This window comes from Bubalus kerabau, chromosome X (genome assembly GCF_029407905.1).
Source record: "Bubalus kerabau isolate K-KA32 ecotype Philippines breed swamp buffalo chromosome X, PCC_UOA_SB_1v2, whole genome shotgun sequence".
NCBI classification, from domain to species: domain Eukaryota; kingdom Metazoa; phylum Chordata; class Mammalia; order Artiodactyla; family Bovidae; genus Bubalus; species Bubalus kerabau.
The window spans coordinates 137,110,202-137,131,533 of record NC_073647.1 but is presented as its reverse complement, the minus strand read 5'-3'; positions in this window follow the sequence as shown (position 1 = coordinate 137,131,533).

Sequence of the window (21,332 nt, the reverse complement as noted above, 5' to 3'; positions counted from 1 at the left end):
AGCTGGAAAGTGTTCTTTTTCTATTGTCTAAAAGATTTTAAGACTGGTGTTATAAATGTTTGGAGGAAACATCAATAAAACCTTCTGTGCCTTTCTAATATAGGCTTTTAAAGCTATAAAACTTTCTTCTAAGTACAATTATTCTTGTCATTCAATGAAAAATATGTTGTAATCTCCAAAAAAAGAGAAAGGTCTTAATGACCTGGATAACCACCATGGTGTGGTCATTCAACTAGAGCCAGACATCCTGGAGTGTGAAGTCAAGTGGGCCTTAGGAAACATTATTACAAACAAGGCTACTGGAGGTGACAGAATTCCAGCTGAGCTATTTAATATCCTAAAAGATGATGCTGTTAAAGTGCTGCATTCAATATGCTAGCAAATTAGGAAAACTCAGCAGTGGCCGCAGGACTGGAAAAAGTCAGTTTTCATTCTAATCCCAAAGAACAGATATGCCAAAGAATGTTCAAACTACAGTACAGTTGCACTCATTTCACACGCTAGCAAGGTTATGCTCAAATCCTTCAAGCTAGGCTTCAGAAGCGGAGAAGGCAATGGCACCCCACTCCAGTACTCCTGCCTGGAAAATCCCATGGATGGAGGAGCCTGGAAGGCTGCAGTCCATGGGCTCGCTGAGGGTCGGACACAACTGAGCAACTTCACTTTCACTTTTCACTTTCATGCATTGGAGAAGGAAATGGCAACCCACTCCAGTGTTCTTGCCTAGAGAATCCCAGGGATGAGGGAGCCTGGTGGGCTGCCATCTGTGGGGTCACACAGAGTTGGACACAACTGAAGTGACTTAGCAGCAGTAACAGCAGGCTTCAGAAGTATGTGAACCAAGAATTTCCAGATGGACAAGTTGGGTTTCGAAAAGGCAGAGGAACAAGAGATCAAATTGCCAACATTTGTTGTATCATAGAAAAAGCAAGGGAATTTCAGAAAAACATCTACTTCTGCTCCATTGACTAGCTAAAGTCTTTGACTTTGTGGATCACAACAAACTGAAAAATTCTTAAAGAGATGGGAATACCAGACCACCTGATTTGCCTCCTGAGAAATTTGTATGTAGGTCAGGAAGCAACAGTTAGAACTGGACATGGAACAACAGAATGGTTCCAAATCAGGAAAGGAGTACATCAAGGCTGTATAATGGCACCCTGCTTATTTAACTTGTATTTAGAGTACATCATGAGAAATGCTGGGCTGGATGAAGCACAAGCTAGAATCAAGTTTGCTGAGAGAAATATCAATAACCTCAGATATGCAGATGACACCACCCTATGGCAGAAAGTGAAGAGGAACTAAAAAGCCTCTTGATGAAAGTGAAAGAGGAGAATAAAAAATTTGACTTAAAGCTCAACATTCAGGAAACAAAGATCATGGCATCTGGTCCCATCACTTCATGGCAAGTAGATGGGGAAACAATGGAAACAGTGAGAGAATTATTTTGGGGGGCTCCAAAATCACTGCAGATGGTGATTGCAGCCATGAAATTAAAAGACGCTTGCTCCTTTGAAGAAAAGTTATGACCAACCTAGACAGTGTATTAAAAAGCCGAGACATTACTTTGCCAACAAAGGTCCATCTAGTCAAAGCTATGGTTTTTCCAGTAGTCATGCATGGACGTGAGAGTTGGACTATAAAGAAAGCTGAGCACCAAAGAATTGATGCTTTTGAACTGTGGTGTTGGAGAAGACTCTTGAGAGTCCCTTGGACTGCAAGGAGATCCAACCAGTCCATTCTAAAGGTTAGTCCTGGGGATTATGTTGAAGCTGAAACTCCAATAGTTTGGCCAGCTGATGTGAAGAGCTGACTCATTGGAAAAGACCCTGATGCTAGGAAAGATTGAGGGCAGGAGGAGAATGGGATGACACAGGGTGAGATGATTGTATGGCATCACTGACTCAATGTACATGAGTTTGAGTAAACTCCAGGAGTTGGTGATGGACAGGGTGGTCTGGCGTGCTGCAGTCCATGGGGTTGCAAAGAGTCGGACATGACTGAGCAACTGAACTGTACTGAACAAGCAACTGAACAAGAACAACAAATTCCTCTAACACAAATCATAATAATGATTAACATTTACATGGCACTTTTAGTGTGCAAGGTATTCTGCTATGTGAGTTACATGTATTAAATCATTACTTTATACGAAGAATACATACGAAACCTATCCTCATTTTACACATTTGTAGATACTGGCGATAGAGAACATGTAACTTGCCCAGGGTTGTAATAACTAAAATTAGAAATATATAATAAGAATAAAGCTAACTATATTAATAAAATGATATCAGTGATTACCACTTACTGAATTTTTATACAAAAATTCAATGTTCAGTTTTACATTTAATTATAATACTGCTCTAAATAAGATCTTATTACTTTTCCTTTCCAGAAAGTAAACAAGTTCAAAGGGAAAAAAAACATATTTTCTTGAGGTCTCACAGCTAATTTATTGTCACAATTGAAATTAAACCATACATCCTTACTCTTGTATTTCTGAAAGTTGTTAAGAGAGTAAACCCTAAGAGTTCTCATTGTAAGGAAAATATATTTTCTTCTATTTCTTTAACTTTGAGAGAATTACTGTTCACTATACTTTGGTAATCGTTTCATGATGTATATGTCAGATCATTATGCTGCACAGAAATGTACAGTGCTGTATGTCAATCATATCTCAATAAAACTGGAAGAAAAAATAAATTAAAAAATAAAATGCATATCTTTCTAACTCTAAGGCTTGTGCTCTTTCAATTAGGCAACACTATTTTAACAGATAATAGCAGGACGAGTAGTAACATATTGGCATAATTTACTTTGCAGCTTGAGTAACCAAAATTAAATCTTTTTCTGGAATCAGATTTCAAAACACTAGTACAGGGAATGCGAGGTTTGTGAATGAAAAGTGGGACATATCAAGAAATCCTCATACTCTGCATTCTGTAGCCATCGAAAGAGAAAAAAAAAAAAATCTACATTTTTGCCAGCAATGGTTAGCTGCACTTTATGGCCCACTTCATACATATTTAAGTAGGAAGTGATTTTTAAAATGAAGCACTTCATAAGTTTCGGATTTATTCTACTGCTTATCTTTTTAGATTCCTCATTTATTTTTTTCTGACATGAATTGAATGTCCTTTATGTACTTCTTCAAAATCATTTTTAGTATGTATTTTCAATATAATGCCAACTAACTGCCATTTCTTGTAGCCCTGAACCGGGAGTCAAGAGGCATATGTTCTATTCATTGATCACTGTTGACTGCTGCTGCTGCTAAGTCGCTTCAGTCGTGTCTGACTCTGTGCGACCCCATAGACGGCAGCCCACCAGGCTCCCCCATCCCTGGGATTCTCCAGGCAAGAACACTGGAGTGGGTTGCCATTTCCTTCTCCAATGCATGAAAGTGAAAAGTGAAAGTGAAGTCGCTCAGTCGTTCCCGACTCTTAGCGACCCCATGGACTGCAGCCCACCAGGCTCCTCTGTCCATGGATTTTCCAGGCAAGAGTACTGGAGTGGGGTGCCATTGCCTTCTCCGACTGTTGACTACATGACACCAAATCCTCCAAATGACAAGTAAATAATTGTTTTTAAAGTGTGCTAATATTGTATCCACACTATAACATTTATCTCATTATGTGGGAAATGCTCAACAATTGACAGGTTTTCTTTTCTATCTGGTTGACAACATGTAAGCTGTCATTTGAGATAGTGAAAAACCAATTTCCATGTATTTAATCAGCAACAAACAGGTATGAAATTCACACTCAGAATACTTTTAAGAGTTCTGGTTCCATATAGGAGAAAAATGGAGAATGGTTTAGAGCAGTAATTCTAAACACAGACCCATATATTATCAAGTAAGAAGGTGGGAGGAGGGTTCAGGATGGGGAACATGTGTACACCCGTGGTGGATGCATGTTGATGTATGGCAAAACCAATACAATATTTTAAAGTAATTAGCCTCCAATTAAAATAAATAAATTTAAATTTAAAAAAAAGAAATGCATGCTTTGAACAGGGTATAACATTTAGTGCTAAAAATAATAAAATATAAGTAAAATTGCCTTGAGTTTTAACTTTCATTCTATGTTGGCATGCATACATTTCCATGGGGTCACAAAGAGTCAGACACGACTGAGCGACTGAACTGATTTCAACTGTTAAAATATTCATAATTATTCAATAACTCAGCTTGTTGCTAGAAGAGAGGGACAAAAAATGACTGAGAAATTTTCAATTTATCAATGAGATTTATTTAATAATTTCACTACAAATTGTTTGTAAAATGCCTAATCCCAGTCTTCTTACAAGTAACCCCTTGATGCCCTAACCCACAACTTGCTCTAAATTCTGATTTTATCTACTTCCCCCAGAAAGTGTGACAAAATATCTCTTTTTTGAAGGAAAAGTGGCTTTGGCCTTTTAATGAATATTTCATTCATAACAAGTAATCCATCTCCTTTCCTACCTCACCCAGTTAAAATAAATTCAGATAAACTATATATGCAGTTTTATTGCTTGTATTAACAACATATTGGCAAATTTTAAAACTGTAAAATATAGACTTGTCAATATTTATCATTTGTAGTTTCAAATTTTTGTATCGAATTGTATAGGGAAGAAATCTTTCTCAAAGTTCAAAATAAAGATGCTGGATGGGGAACACATGTACACCCGTGGCGGATGCATGTTGATGTATGGCAAAACCAATACAATATTGTAAAGTAAAAAAAAATAATAATAAAATAAAAATGCTAAGGTGTCTTAAGTAGCTGCTTTTAAGAGGGGCATATATCTTGTTAAAACAACTAAAAACAAAAATAAAAAAACTTACATAAAAAATGTGTCTGAAGACAAAAGAAACAAAAGCAAAAACAAACAAATGGGACCTAATTAAAATCTTCTGCACAGCAAAAGAAACCATCAATAAAACAAAAAGGCAACTTACTGAATGGGAGAAAGTATTTGCAAATGATACGACTGATAAGGGGTTAATATCCAAAATATATAACAGCTCATACAACTCAGTATCAAAAAAAAAAAAAAAAACAAAAAAACCCTGATTTTAAAAAATGGTCAGGGCAGGAGACCTGAATAGACATTTTAATAAAGATGTACAGATGCCGAACAGACACAAGAAAAGATTTTCAACACTGCCAATATTGAGAGAAATGCAAATCAAAACTACACTGAGATATATCACTTTACACCTGTCAGAATGACTATCATCAAAAAGAACATATATAGCAAACGTTGGTGAGGACATGGAGAAAAGGGAACCCCCTACATTGTTGGTAAACTGATGCAACCGCTATGGAAAACAGTACAGAAATTCTCAAAAAACTAAAATTAGATCATAGGATCCAGCAATCCCACTCCTGGGTATCTATCAAGAAAAAGAAAACACTTATTCTAAAAACACATACATTCCACTGTTGATGGCAGCATTACTTATGATGGTCAAGATATGAAAGAAATCTAAGTGTCAAACAGGTGAATGGATAAAGAAGATGTGGTTTATATATTTACAATGAAACATTAGCCATAAAATAGAATAAAATTTGCCATTTGTAATGACAAGGATGAACCTGGAGGGCATTATGCTCAGTTAAATAGGTCAGGCAGAGGAAGACAAATACTGTATGTTATTACTTTTATGTGGAATCTAAAAAATGAAACAAATGAATGAATGTAACAAAAGAGAAACAGACTTACAGATACAGGGAACAAACTAGTGGCTACCGGAGGGGAGATGAAACGGAGGAGGAGCAAGATAAGTAGTATTGGATGAAGAGGTACAAACTACTATGTATAAAATAAATAAGCTACAAGTTCTACTGTACAGCAAGATATTGTATAGCCAATATTTAAAAATAACTAAGTGGAGAATAATCTATAAAAATATTAAATCATTATGTTGCAAAGCTCAAAACTAGTACAATATTGTAAATTAACTATACTTCAGTAAAAATAAATTTTTTTAAAAAGGAAATGTGCCTTCAGACAAACAGCTAGATGATCACTCTTTGTAAGTGACACTGATTAGCTACATTTCCTTATAAACATCTACAAATAAGCTTGAAACAGAATGGGTGATGGAAAAGAGGCCAAAAGGGTGATTTTGCCAAGTTGACAGGAGAGAGTTCAAAGAAGACTAGACAATACCAAACTGGAAAACAATTTGCCTATTTCAGAAGGGAAATTTCTTCCCAATAGAAAATATTCAGACTTAATTTTGTTACATTCTGCCAAATTATTCTCCAGAAAGCCTTTACCAAGTTATATTCCTTTACCAGTTTAATTTCTCCTCATTCTTGGAAAACTTTTTATACTATCAGCTTCTAATTTTATGCATCTGATGATTGTTGAGTAGTATCTCCTTTTTAAATTTGCATTTTGGGGGAATTTCCCTGGTGGTCCAGTGGCTAAGACTCCATGCTCCCAATGTAGGGGGCCCGGGTTCAATGCCTGGTCAGGGAACTAGGTCTCACATGTTGCAACTGAAAGACCCTGTGTGCCACAACTAAGACCTGGCACAACCAAATAAATAAATAAACCAATTCAGTTCAGTAGCTCTGTTGAGTCCCACTCTTTGCGACCCCATGGACAGCAGCACACCAGGCTTCCCTGTCCATCACCAACTCCTGGGGCTTGTTCAAACTCATGTCCATAGAGTTGGTGATGCCTCCAACCATCTCATCTCAATAAATAGATTAAAAAATAATAAATTAGCTTTTTTATTGATTGATAGTGATGATGAGCATCTTTTCATGTACAAAATATCTATCCTTTCTCCATCTTCCTGTTGATATCCAGGGATTCACTATTTATTTACAATGTGATAAGCATTGTAAATAGCTTCATATTGATACATATCAATATATATGACATTCTTGAGATAAATCTTTATTTTTTAGATAATTAAATCAATGTTAACATAATCATGAGTGCTTTATTTTTATCTTATTTAAGAAATTTTCTGTATTCCCCCAGATAAAAAGATATTCTCTCAGTTTCTTCTGTTTGTTTGAGAAGTTAACATTTAGGTCCTATATCCATCTAGAGTGCTTTGTATTTGCTTTTTATTTTAAAAATTTCTGGGTATATACTGGTAGACATTTTTGAAACTTTAAAGAAAAAATTCCAATCTTAGGGTTCTGAGTTTACGAATGCTCAAAAAACATATTTACTTTTTTTCAAATACTGTCATATTTGGATTTTTTGTCATTTTATTTAATTCTTTCTATTTGCATTACTTTTCTTTTCTCCTTTGCTTTTAATTTCAGCTTTATACAATTATTCACATGTCCCTTCTTATGTAGTGTCTCTGTCCCATTACCCTTGTTTCTGTGGCATCTTCTGAGTTGAACTTGAGAGGCACAGACACAAGTTAGTCTGCTATGTTGTCAGAAAAAAGATGTAGTAGCACCCCTCTTCCCCACCCCTCTTTAGAGCCGAAATATTCCTTTATCTAGTGGCTGGGAGTATAGGCAATTACAGTACACAACTAGGTTCCTCCCTCCCTGGGAACTGTCAGAGGCTAAAGGTTGGGACATGACCTCGGTGGGAGGTCATGTCCCAGTCAAAGACAGCCTAGTTTTATGTGTTAAATATTAACAAACTTTATGTATTAATGTTATCAAAACTTAATTTTCTAGCAGCATATCTTTCCCTTTTAAGGAATTTTTGGATAGAGTAAAAATATTTAATATACCATATTTTAAAACATTATTTGACACATTCAAAAGAATATGTGTGTGTGTCTGTAAGCTATAAATCATAATTATATAATGAATATTTATGAACTTAAAACCTAAACCCAAAATGAAAACATGATGGGGAAGTACCCTGTATGCGAGACAGCAAAAGAGACACAGATGTAGAGAACAGTCTTTTGGACACTGTGGGAGAGGGTGAGGGTGGGATGATTTGGGAGAATGGCATTGAATCTTGTATAATATCATATAAGAAACGAATCACCAGTCCAGGCTCGACGCAGGATACAGGATGCTTGGGGCTGGTGCACTGGGATGACCCAGAAGGATGGTATGGGGAGGGAGGAGGGAGGGGGGTTCAGGATGGGGAGCACGTGTACACCCGTGGTGGATTCATGTTGATGTATGGCAAAACCAATACAATATTGTAAAGTAATTAGCCTCCAATTAAAATAGATAAATTTAAATTAAAAAAAATAAAGAAAAAGAAAAACTCCTGCCAATCTAGCAAACCGCTTCAACAAAGACAGAAGACAAAGAAAACAGTTTTATTATTGAATAAACATGAAACCAGAATGTGATGTACATAACAGGCAATCCACTAAAAACACTGCACAAATAGAAAGAAACCTCCCACTTCTCTATAGCCAAGGAGATACAACCTGTTACACTTATGTTCTCAAGAGAAAAACCACCAGTCTGCAGGTAAAAGGACTTGACAGCAACATTTCTCACACATGCTTCATCCTAAAATTCACTTGGTAGTTGGGTTGACCATCTATCTTAGCTAACTGGCTTTATCCAAAAGAAAAATAAATTTATCCTATCTTTATTATATAATTTAATTTTTCAGCAAGGCTTGTGCTGAGGTTAGGCTCCTAGTCTCCCACAGAAAATGAGAGCAAGGGACGCTCTCTTCTTTGAATGATTACATTTCAAACATATGGCTCCCAAGTCTTAGGGAAAAAGATTCCTGGGTTGTAAGGCTATAAAGAGGCTTACTTCGGTTTTAAAAAGATTTATGGACATCTCAAAGAAACAGAGAAAGAATTTACAAGTTTTCTTTTTTTTTTAAAAAATTGCTCTGAAAGGTTTCTTTTCCTTTTAGCACCAGGGAAAATTATTATTTCTTTTCTGATTAGCATTTATCAGAACAAACATATGCTATCTATCAGCACTATGTAACATCATTGTTTTATATCCTTGCCAACAATTGATGTAGCCAGACTTCTTAATTTCCACAAATACAGCAGGTAGAGAAAGGTATCTAGCATCTTTATCAGATATTTCTTATGAACCAGTTCAAAGTCTCAACTTCACCATCTCCTGTTCCAGTTGCACCATAATCAGTGAAGACTTCTAGAATTTTCAAGCAGGCACAAAATAACAGCAATTGGTCTCATGCTTTTGCTAAGCTTGGGGATTCGAACTGAGGCCAAGATGGGGGATGCTATGAAACTCTGCTCTGCAGCCACACATACGCCTCATGGGATGAACCCTGACTAGGGAATATGAGAAATGGAGTACATTTTTCTACACCCTTCATTTCTCTCCTCTAAGTTAGACTGACATGAGTCATAATTAAACAACTTCTCAGAAGACAATCCTATAGGATAATCAGGCACACTGAGCTACAACCAGGTCACTAACACACCCTCATCTTGGGTGTCTCTCCCTACTTCATTATGCTTATCCCTCACTCCTGCTCCTTGGGGTTGTGGTCTCTTATAAGTAGCTTTCTGGGGAATCCAGTTAAGATACGGTCTGATTTTTCAATTTGCTGATTACATACTATGTACTGGTCATAAGTGTAAAATGCCTGTTCCTGTGTTTTATTTTTATTGAGGAAAGGGAAGATGTTTGTTGTTTTCTCATGCATTTGTAAGATTTGTTTACACATTCTAAAGACTAATGACTAGTACACTATGCGTTACGGTTTCCTCTTTCTGTTTGCTGTTTGTATTTTATGTACACCTTCATCTTTTCACTGGAAGAAACTCAATTTTAATTTGGTTGAGTTGAACAAATTTATTTGCATTTATCTTAGTACATTATTTATTAGTCCAAGGTCAGAAATACATAACTCTATTTTATTCTGAAGATTTTCAAGCTTTGTTTTTTTTCACATTTACATCTTTAACAAATATTTTATAAGATATTTCTTATTAATCTCATTATTGTAATTATAAAGAGTATATTTTATTATTTTTGCCTTTTCAAACTCTTCATGGGGTTCTTGAGGCAAGAATACTAAAATGGTTTGCCTACTAAGTGAACAATGCAAAAAAATAGAGACACACAATAGAATAGGAAAGCCTAGTGATCTCTTCAAGAAAATAGGAGATACCAAGGGAACATTTAATGCAAAGATGAGCACAGCAAAAGACAGAAAAGGCAAGGACCTTAGAGAGGCAGAAGATATTAAGAAGAGGTGGCAGGAATACACAGAAGAACTGTACCAAAAAGGTCTTAATGATCCAGATAACCATGATGGTGTGATCACTCACCTAGAGCCAGACATCCTGGAGTGTGAAGACAAGTGGGCCTTAGGAAGCATCACTATGCACAAAGCTAGTGGAGGTGATGGAGTCCAGCTGAGCTATTTCAAATCCTAAAAGATCATGCTGTGAAAGTGCTGCACTCAATATGCCAGCAAATTTGGAAAACTCAGCAGTGGCCACAGGACTGGAAAAGGTCAGTTTTCATTCCAATCCCAAAGAAAGGCAATGCCAAACAATGTTCAAACTACTGCACAATTTCACTCATCTCACATGTTAGCAAGGTAATGCTCAAAATCCTTCAAGCTAGGCTCCAATAGTACATGAACCAAGGACTTCCAGATGTGCAAGCTGGATTTAGAAAAGGCAGAGGAACCAGAGATCAAATTGCCAACAGCCACTGGAACACAGAAAAAGCTAGAGAGTTCCAGAAAAACATCTACTTCTGCTTCATTGACTATGCTAAAGCCTTTGGCTGTGTGGATCACAACAAACTATGGAAAATTCTTCAAGAGATGGGAATACCAGACCACCTTACCTGTCTCCTGAGAAACCTGTATGTAGAATAAGAGGCAATAGTTAGAACCAGACATGGAACAACAGACTGGTCTGAAATTGGGAAAGGAGTACATCAAGGCTGTATACTGTCACCCTGCTTACTTAACTTATATACGGAGTACATCATGAGAAATGCCAGGCTGGATGAATCACAAGTTGGAATCTGCACAGATTCCTGGAGATTGCCTGGAGAAATATCAACCACCTCAGATATGCAGATCATATCACTCTAATGGCAGAAAGAGAAGAAGAACTAATGACCTTCCTGATGAGGATGAAAGAGGAGAGTGTAAAAGCTGGCTTAAAACTCAACATTCTAAAAACTAAGATCATGACATCTGGTCCCATCACTTCATGGCAAATAGATGTGGAAAAAGTGGAAAAAGTACAGATTTTATTTTGTTGGTCTCCAAAAATAACTGGCTGAGTGCTAAATGGCTTTCTTGAATGTTATGAAAAAAGACTTCTAGTTGTTTTCATTATAAGAGAGATTTGCTCATTTTTTTTTGGTTGTTTCTGTTTGTCAGGTTTAGAAGATTCACTTATATTCCTAGTTTACTGAGTATTCCTAGTTTGCTAAGAATTTTATTAGATTTTTCTACATTATGAAGTAAAAACATCGCTTTTCTCCTTTCACCTCCTATTGTGCAGAATGGTTTTTACATATATTCTAATGTTAAGCTACCACTGCAATCCTGCAATATACTCATTTTTGTTATACTGTATTATAATGAATTCACCTCCATACAATGTATGCTATGCTGACAATTCACTTCAGCTCAGACACTCAGTTGTGTCTGACTCTTTGCAACCCCATGGACTATAGCACACCAGGCATCCCTGTCCATCACCAACTCCCTGAGCTTGCTCAAACTCATGTCCATTGAGTTGGTGATGCCATCCAACCATCTCATCCTCTGTCATCCCCTTCTCCTGCCTTCAATCTTTCCCAGCATCAGGGTCTTTTCCAATGAGTCAGCTCTTCGCATCAGGTGGCCAGAATATTGATGAGTTTCAGCATCAGTTCTTCCAATGAATATTCAGGACTGATTTTCTTTAGGATGAACTGGTTGGATCTCCTTGCAGTCCAAGTGACTCTCAAGAGTCTTCTCCAACACCACAGTTCAAAAGCATCAATTCTTTGGCACTCAGCTTTCTTTACAGTGCAACTCTCCCATCTGTACATGACTACTGGAAAAACCTTAGCTTTGACAAGATGGACCTTTGTTGGCAAAGTAATGTCTCTGCTTTTTAATATGCTATCTAGGCTGGTCATAGCTTTTCTTCCAAGGAGCAAGCATCTTTTAATTTCATGGCTGCAATCACCATCTGCAGTGATTTTGGAGCCCCCAAAAATAAAGATAAAGTCTCTCACTGTTTCCATTGTTTCCCCATCTATTTGCCACGAAGTGATGGGACTGGACAATGATCTTCGTTTTTTGAATGTTGAGTTTTAAGCCAGATTTTTCACTCTCCTCTTTCACTTTCATCAAGAGGTTCTTTAGTTCCTTTTCATTTTATGCCATAAGGGTGGTGTCATCTGCATATTTGAGGTTACTGATATTTCTCCTGGAATCTTGGTTCCAGCTCGTGCTTCATCCAGCTCGGCATTTCACATGATGTACTCAGCATATAAGTTAAATAAGCAGGGTGACAATATACAGCCTTGACATACTCCTTTCCCAATTTGGAATCAGTTCATTGTTTCATATCTGGTATTAACTGTTGCTTCTTGACCTGCATACAGATTTCTCGGGAGGCAGGTAAGGTGGTCTGGTATTCCCATCTCTTGAAGAATTTTACACAGTTGGTTGTGATCCACACAGTCAAAGGCTTTAGTGTAGTCAATGAAGCAGAAGTAGTTGTTTTTTCTGGAATTCTCTTGCTTTCCCTATGATCCAAAGGATGCTGGCAATTTGATCTCTGGTTCCTCTGCCTTTTCTATATCCAGCTTGAACATCTGGAAGTTCTCAGTCCCCGTACTTTTAAAGCCTAGCTTGGAGAATTTTGAGCATTACTCTGCTAGAGTGTGAGATGAGTGCAATTGTGCAGTAGTTTGAACATTCTTTGGCATTGCCTTTCTTTGGAACTGCAATGAAAACTGACCTTTTCCAGTCCTGTGGCCACTGCTGAGTTCTCCAAATTTGCTGGCTTATTGAGTGCAACACTTTCACAGCATCATCTTTTAGGATTTGAAGTACCTCAACTGGAATTCCAACACCTCCAGTAGCATTGTTCATAGTGATGCTTCCTAAGGCCCACTTGTCTTCACACTCCAAGATGTCTGGTTCTAGGTGAGTGATCCCATCATCGTGGTTATATGGGTCATGAAGATCTTTTTTGTATAGTTATTCTGTGTATTCTTGCCACCTCTTCTTAATATCATCTGCTTCTGTTAGATCCATACTATTTCTGTACTTTATTGTGCTCATCTTTGCATGAAATGTTCCCTCGGTATCTCCAATTTTCTTGAAGAGATCTCTAGTCTTTCCCAGTCTATTGTTTTCTTCTATTTCTTTGCATTGATCACTTAGGAAGGCTTTCTTATCTCTCCTTCCTATTCTTTGGAACTCTTCATTCAGATGGGTATATCTTTGTTTTTCTCTTTTGCTTTTCACTTCTCTTCTCAGCTATTTGTAAGGCCTCTTCAGACAACCATTTTGCCTCAAAAAACCATTTTGCCTAAGACAACCATTTTAAGCAACCAAGTAGCTTCTGTTGTGTCTAACTGTTTGTGACACCATGGGCTGTAGCCTGCCAGGCTCCTCTATCCATGGGATTCTCTAGGTAAGAATACTGGACTGGGTTGCCATGTCCTCCTCCAGGGGTTCTTCCCTACCCAGGGTTTGAACCTGTGTCTCTTATGTTTCCTGCATTGGCAGGCATGTTCTTTACCATAGTGCCACTATGGTTTTCTAATACTTTGGGATTTTTCCATCTGCATTAATTCAAGAGCCTTCCTAAATGAATTTTGATGAGGATTAATTTAAGTCAGTAAATTATTTTATAAAGAACTCATTGCAATAATCTATCTTTCCACTGAGCAACAAGGTTTTTTGTTTCTTTTTTTTCTGGTCTATCAGCAAAATTTTATTCCTGTTATTCAAAAGTTTCTTTTTGCTGTTAAAATAATTCTTTTTATTTTTGTGGTTATTGATGCTGCTGTTACTGTTCTGATAATGTTTGGTTTTGTATTTGCTACTTTGTGCTTAGTCATGTCCGACTCTTTGTGACTCCATGGACTCTAGCCTGCCAGGCTCCTCTGTCCATGGGGATTCTCCAGGCAAGAATACTGGAGTGGGTTGCCATGTCCTTCTCCAGGGGATCTTTCCAACCCAGGGATCAAACCCAGGTCTCCCGCATTGAAGGCAGATCATTTACCATCTGAGCCACCAGGGAAGCCCAAGAATACTGGAGTGGGTAGCCTATCCCTTCTCCTGGGGAACTTCCCCACCCAGGAATTGAGCCAGTGTCTCCTGCATTGCAGGCTGATTCTTTACTAGCTGAGCTACCAGGGAAGCCAAAGGGAGTCTTTTTTCCTTTTTACAATTTTACAGATTATTGAAATTAAAGTGGAAATCTATTGATTTATTCAAACCCCTTTGCTAGCATTTCTTCTTGATTAGATTGTATTTCTAGGTGCAAAACTATCATCTGCAAATGATAATGATATACTGTTTTTGTCAAACATCATATATTTCAATTTTGTGTTTTATGTCTGCCAGAAATTATATTGACTTTGTTTATTCTTATTTTTCACAATGACCTGAAAGTTTTGCATTTGATCATACTAGTTGGTACATTTATGATTGCTTAATAATATACTTGAATATATATCTTTTATTATCAAAGCCTAAAATTAATGATTTCTCTGGGATTAGGCCTTTGTAAAGCAAAAACTGCCATATTCTTTTATTTCTGTTTCTTATCCTATTCACTTTTTGCTATCTATTGATATAATGTGCAATTTGAAAGTATAGTCTTTTTATTTTCCAGATGTTCAGGCTGGTTTTATTTTTTAAATATAAATTTATTTATTTTAATTGGAGGATAATTGCTTTATAATATTGTATTGGTTTTGCCACACATCAACATGAATCCGCCACGGCTGTACACGTGTTCCCCATCCTGAACCCCTCTGAAAGTATATTCTTGTTATCATCAGAATTAGTTCTGAAATTTGCCTTCAGCCTGGTAGCTATATTTGCTTAAAAGCTTAATGTGACAACACAGGATGAACAGAGCATTGTATAGCCAAAGTATATAGTAATAGGCTTAAGTGAACCCCACAACCAAATTGGAAGAACAAACAAGGCACCAATGAGGTGACTCCCATTGAAGTAAATAAAGCTGCTGACTAGACAGATGACATCTTCAACATAAAACTAATAATCATGTTAAGGAAATTCAATTGTAGCATTCCAAAGGAAAAAACATTCCTGGAACTAAAAGAGAATAACAACTTGTTTCTTCATTTTAAAATTCAGTAGATAAACTGAAGATGATGATGGCCATTCTTGAGAAGCTACCATTAACCTGAAAGATTAGAGGGTCAAAGCACAGTACAAAATATGAATACATATGATTTTCTGAAAAATTAAAAGGAATAGAAAAATTAAAAGGAACAATAAAAATGTCCTTGGTATGAAAAAAATATGTTTGCAGATTCAAGGGGCTCACAAATATTGTAGAGAATTGGTGGAAAATGACAGGCATTTAGAAGATCAATGTAAGAAAATTAAAATCTACAAATTTCTAGAAAAAAAGACAGGTTACTAAATAGGAAAAAGGATCAGATTATCCATCAGACTTCTCATATGCAATCTGAAAACTTCAGACAGGGAAATATAGTATGTGCAGAATGTTGAGGAAAAAACATTACCACAACTCAAAAAATTTACACTTAGCCTGATATAAACTCACTTCTCAGGGTGAGCAATGGACATTTGTAGTTACAAAAATTATGGAACATATTACCCATTTTCCTTATCTCAAAAAACTACTAGAGAGACTATTCTAGCCAAACAACAAGTAAATCAATTCAGAGCCTTCAAAAGAGGGAGTGAGATAAAGGTGAGTAAGCAAAGAGTAAAAATGTATGGTCTAGCCATTTTTATATCTGATTGTATTGTGATATTGGGAATGAAGCTTTGAAATATGCATATTAACTAATGAGACTAAGGGATAATGATTCTTACCAGAGAGAAATGCTGCAAAGAAAAGACTAATCCTAGTTCAGTACTTTTGATACATAACTTTCTCATTAAAACCTTGGAATAAGTGGAACAGGAAAGGAGTGAAGTAAAGGCATTTTGAGCCAGTTTTTTTACTGGCTCAGTTTTTTTACTTTATGCAGCAGTAAAGAAAGTACAAATACTCAAAATGTTTCATCTTACTGGAAGAGGAGGTAAAGTCAAGAAGCATGGGCAGCATTTTCTTTTGGTTAGAGATAGATAAGTATTTGACTCAGTGCAAGAGGCAGGAAAATAATACTAGTAGAATGATAAGAGCCAATATAACATAAAATTACCAAAGGAAAGAAACAGAATTAATGATAATGCAGTGAATCCAGCACAAGTTAGGAAAACAATAAAGAAATAAAATTATTTGTAAACATAAAGTGAGATGATAGGAACAAATCTAAGAACATGAATTGTTAAAATACAAGTACATAGGATAAAGTTCCCTATTTAAAGGGAAACTTGAAGGCTGGAGAGAAAAGAAGGTCCTAGGTATATGATTTCCTAAAGGAAATCAACCCTGAATATTCACTGGAAGGACTGACTCTGAGGCTCCAATACTTTGGCCACCTGATGCTGAGAGTCGACTCATTGGAAAAGACCCTAATGCTAGGGAAGATTGAGGGCAAGAGAAGGAGGAGATGGAGGATGAGGTGGTTGAATGGCATCACCCATTCATTTGACGTGAGTTTAAGCAAGCTCCAGCAGATAGTGAAGGACAGGGAAGGCTGGCGTGCTTGCAGTTCATGGGGTTGTAAAGAGTTGGACACAACTGAGTGACTGAACAACAATATGTTATGCTGGAATTAATTTCCTGTTTAACTGCTCTGCATCTAAACATAAAATCATTTTTTGCCTTATTAATCTTATTCTTCACATTTCTGTAGCTTGTTCTTGAATAATACCTTTTCCAGAAAAACGTTATATTAAGTTAAAATAGTAAATCATATGGCTATATTAATTTCAATATATTTATATCTTAAATAAGAATAATGCACATATTTTGTATATAGATTCTCACATACAGGAACTTAGTATTTTTTTCAGTTTACCTCAATTTTTTTCTTAATCTTTCAGTAGAATTTTAGGTTTTTAATATAGGTCTTGTACTTTTCTTGATAAATTTATTTCTTGATATATGATACTATAGCTCACTGTGTTTTAAAATTTTTATTGTGATAAAATACATTAGAAATAAAACTTACTATCTTATCCATTTTTCTTTTTTTAATATAAATTTATTTATTTTAATTGGAGGCTAATTACTTTACAATATTGTAGTGGCTTTGCCATACATTGACATGAATCTGCCACGGGTGCACGCGTGTTCCCCATCCTGAACCCCCCTCCCACCTCCCTCCCCATACCATCCCTCTGGGTCATCCCAGTGCACCAGCCCCAAGCATCCTGTCTCATGCATTGAACCTGGACTGGCGACTCATTTCATATATGATATTATACATGATTCAATGTCATTCTCCCAAATCATCCCACCCTCACCCTCTCCCACAGAGTCCAAAAGACTGTTCTATACATCTGTGTCTCTTTTGCTGTCTCGTATACAGGGTTATCATTACCATCTTTCTAAACTCCGTATATATGCGTTAGTATACTGTATTGGTGTTTTTCTTTCTGGCTTACTTCACTCTAGGCTCCATAATAGGCTCCAGTTTCATCCACCTCATTAGAACTGATTCAAATGTATTCTTTTCAATGGCTGAGTAATACTCCATTGTGTATATGTACCACTGCTTTCTTATCCATTCATCTGCTGATGGACATCTAGGTTGCTTCCATGTCCTGGCTATTATAAACAGTGCTGTGATGAACATTGGGGTACATGTGTCTCTTTCAATTCTGGTTTCCTCAGTGTGTATGCCCAGCAATGGGATTGCTGGGTCATATTCTATGCTATGCTAAGTCACTTCAGTCGTGTCTGACTCTGTGCGACCCCATAGACGGCAGCCCACCAGGCTCCCCCGTCCCTGGGATTCTCCAGGCAAGAACACTGGAGTGGGCTGCCATTTCCTTCTCCAATGCATGAAAGTGAAAAGTGAAAGTGAAGTCACTCAGTCGTGTCCGACCCTCAGCGACCCCATGGACTGCAGCCCTCCAGGCTCCTCCATCCATGGGATTTTCCAGGCAAGAGTACTGGAGTGGGGTGGTCATAAGGCAGTTGTATTTCCAGTTTTTTAAGGAATCTCCACACTGTTCTCCATAGTGGCTGTACTAGTTTGCATTCCCACCAACAGTGTGAGAGGGTTCCCTTTTCTCCACACCCTCTCCAGCATTTATTGCTTGTAGACTTTTGGATCATAGCCATTCTGACTGGCGTGAAATGGTACCCCATTGTGGTTTTGATTTGCATTTCTCTGATAATGAGTGATGTTGAGCATCTTTTCATGTGTTTGTTAGCCATCTGTATGTCTTCTTTGGAGAAATGTCTGTTTAGTTCTTTGGCCCATTTTTTGATTGGGTCATTTATTTTTATGGAATTGAGCTGCAGGAGTTGCTTGTATATTTTTGAGATTAGTTGTTTGTCAGTTCCTTCATTTGCTATTATTTTCTCCCATTCTGAAGGCTGTCTTTTCACCTTGGTCATATTTTCCTTTGTTGTGCAGAAGCTTTTAATTTTAATTAGGTCCCATTTGTTTATTTTTGCTTTTATTTCCAAAATTCTGGGAGGTGGGTCATAGAGGATCCTGCTGTGATTTATGTTAGAGAGTATTTTGCCTATGTTCTATAGTTTTATAGCTCTATAGTTTTATAGTTTCTGGTCTTATGTTTAGATCTTTAATCCATTTTGAGTTTATTTTTGTGTATGGTGTTAGAAAGTGTTCTAGTTTCATTCTTTTACAAGTGGTTGACCAGTTTTCCCAGCACCACTTGTTAAAGAGATTGTCTTTAATCCATTGTATATTCTTGCCTCCTTTGTCAAAGATAAGGTGTCCATAGGTGCGTGGATTTATCTCTTGGCTTTCTATTTTATTCCATTGATCTATATTTCTGTCTTTGTGCCAGTACCATACTTTCTTGATGACTGTGGCTTTGTAGTAGAGCCTGAAGTCAGGCAGGGTGATTCCTCCAGTTCCATTCTTCTTTCTCAAGATTGCTTTGGCTATTCGAGGTTTTTTGTATTTCCATACAAATTGTGAAATTATTTGTTCTAGCTCTATCTTATCCTTTTTTCAAGTGTACAGTTCAATGGTATTAAGTATACTGAGCCATTACCACCAATGGATTGTAAACATAACAACCAATAGATTACTATTTAAAATTAACCTTTTCAGTGGTATTTTCAAATGATCTTTTTGTTAGGTATCAAAGTTAATGCTTTTATATCAATTTAAAAACCAGCAGCCATGTTTAATTTTCTAATTTTTCAAGCATTCTACATTTGTTTCTCATAAATATTCTAAGTACATAATGAAGACATATGATGTCTCTTGTATTCTCTTCTCCAGTATTTCGACTATTGGGAAAGGCAGTCTCCTGCATGCAGTCTTTCTACCTCCACTCAGCCACATGGGAAGGGGCCTTGGGCCTGGAACACTTCCTTACCAAGAGATAAACTGGACAGAGGCTGTGTAAACTATATCACCATGTGGGGGAATATCTTTCCTTGTTTCAGATGTAACGAGCACTCTTTTGTTTCTACTGAAAGTGTGTGAGTCACATGGCACCTGACCAAGCCCACTGTTACCTCTGTCCTCTGAAGAGAATAGAGAAGGTTCCTTCTGCTGGAGCACCAGAGAGGCGCACACAAGTCAATTGTCCTGTATCTGGTCACCGTGAGGAACTCACTGGCCGTGGGGGACTGACACTCACCACTGAAGTTTATTTTGCTGTCTCTTCTCTAAGTAAGTGAAATTGTCATTCTATACAGTGTTTGACTGTGCTGTTTCTCTTGGCAACTCAGATACCAATATGCAATGGGCAGAAGTGTTTAGAGATTTCCCCTAGAACTGCTAACTGATACATGATGGTCTACACCTTTGGGATTGATAACTAGTGCATGGTTCTCTGTCCAACGTAGATTTCTCTTGCTTTTCTTTTTTTCCAACTGACAGCATTTGCAGTGGTGATGACAGTAAGCATTGTCTCTTTGATCTGAGAACAATGGAAAAAATCTAGGATTTCAAACAAGGTTATTGCCTTTGTTCCCTCTCTCTGCATTTCTTCTTTAGATATTCCAATTATTTATAGATCAGTGCTTTATATGGAGAAGGAAATGGCAACCCACTCCGGTGTTCTTGCCTGGAGAATCCCAGGGGCAGGGGAGCCTGGTGGCCTGCAGTCTATGGGGTCGCACAGAGTCGGACACGACTGAAGTGACTTAGCAGCAGCAGCAGTACTTTATACTCCAATTTTCACATCAATCCTTTTTTTCCCCATCTTTCACTTTTCTGACCTCTTTTCAGGAGAACATTTATATACATTATTCTCTACATCAATTGTGTGTATTGCCAATCCTAATTTGTACCTTGTATTGTGAGTTTTAATTTTACACTTTCTTTTGTAGTTTCCTCACCAACATTTCAATTTCTCAGAGTATTATTTTAATATACTGTCTTTTCATCTTAGTCCATTCTTAATACTTGGGATTCCCTTTCAATGGAGAGTAATGTCAGGTGGTATAACTTGGGATTTCTTAAAAATGCACAGTCTGAGGCCACCACATAGAACTACTAAAATTAGGATCTATTCTTAAAAGATCCCCAGTTCATTAGTATGTACTTTCAAGTTTGAGAAGTATCACCCTCCTGTTTTATCCATTTGTTGTTTAGTCACTAAGTCATGTCCAACTCTTTGTGACCACATGGACTCTCCACCAGCCCACCAGGCTCCTCTCTCTATGGGATTTCCTAGGCAAGAATACTGGAGTGGGTTGCCATTTCCTTCTCTAGGGGATGATCCCAGGCTAGGGATCAAACCCACGTCTCCTGAATCTCCTGCATTGGCAGGAGGGTTCTTAACTGCTGAGCCACATGGGACACCCATTTTATCCATAGCACATATCATTTTCAGATATATAACTTGTATTTATGTTTATTTTAATTGAAATACAGTTGATTTACAATATCTTTGTTTTAGGTATACAACAGAGTGATTCAATATTTTTGTGGATTAGTCTCCATTTAAAGTTACTATTAAATATTGGTTATACTCCTTGTGCTGTACAATATATATTTATAGCTTATTTACTTCACACATAGCAGTTTGTACCTCTTAATCCCCTAACCCTATCTTGTCCCCACGTTACCTCTCCACACTGGTAACCAGTAATTTATTCTTTATATCTGTAAGTCTGTGTT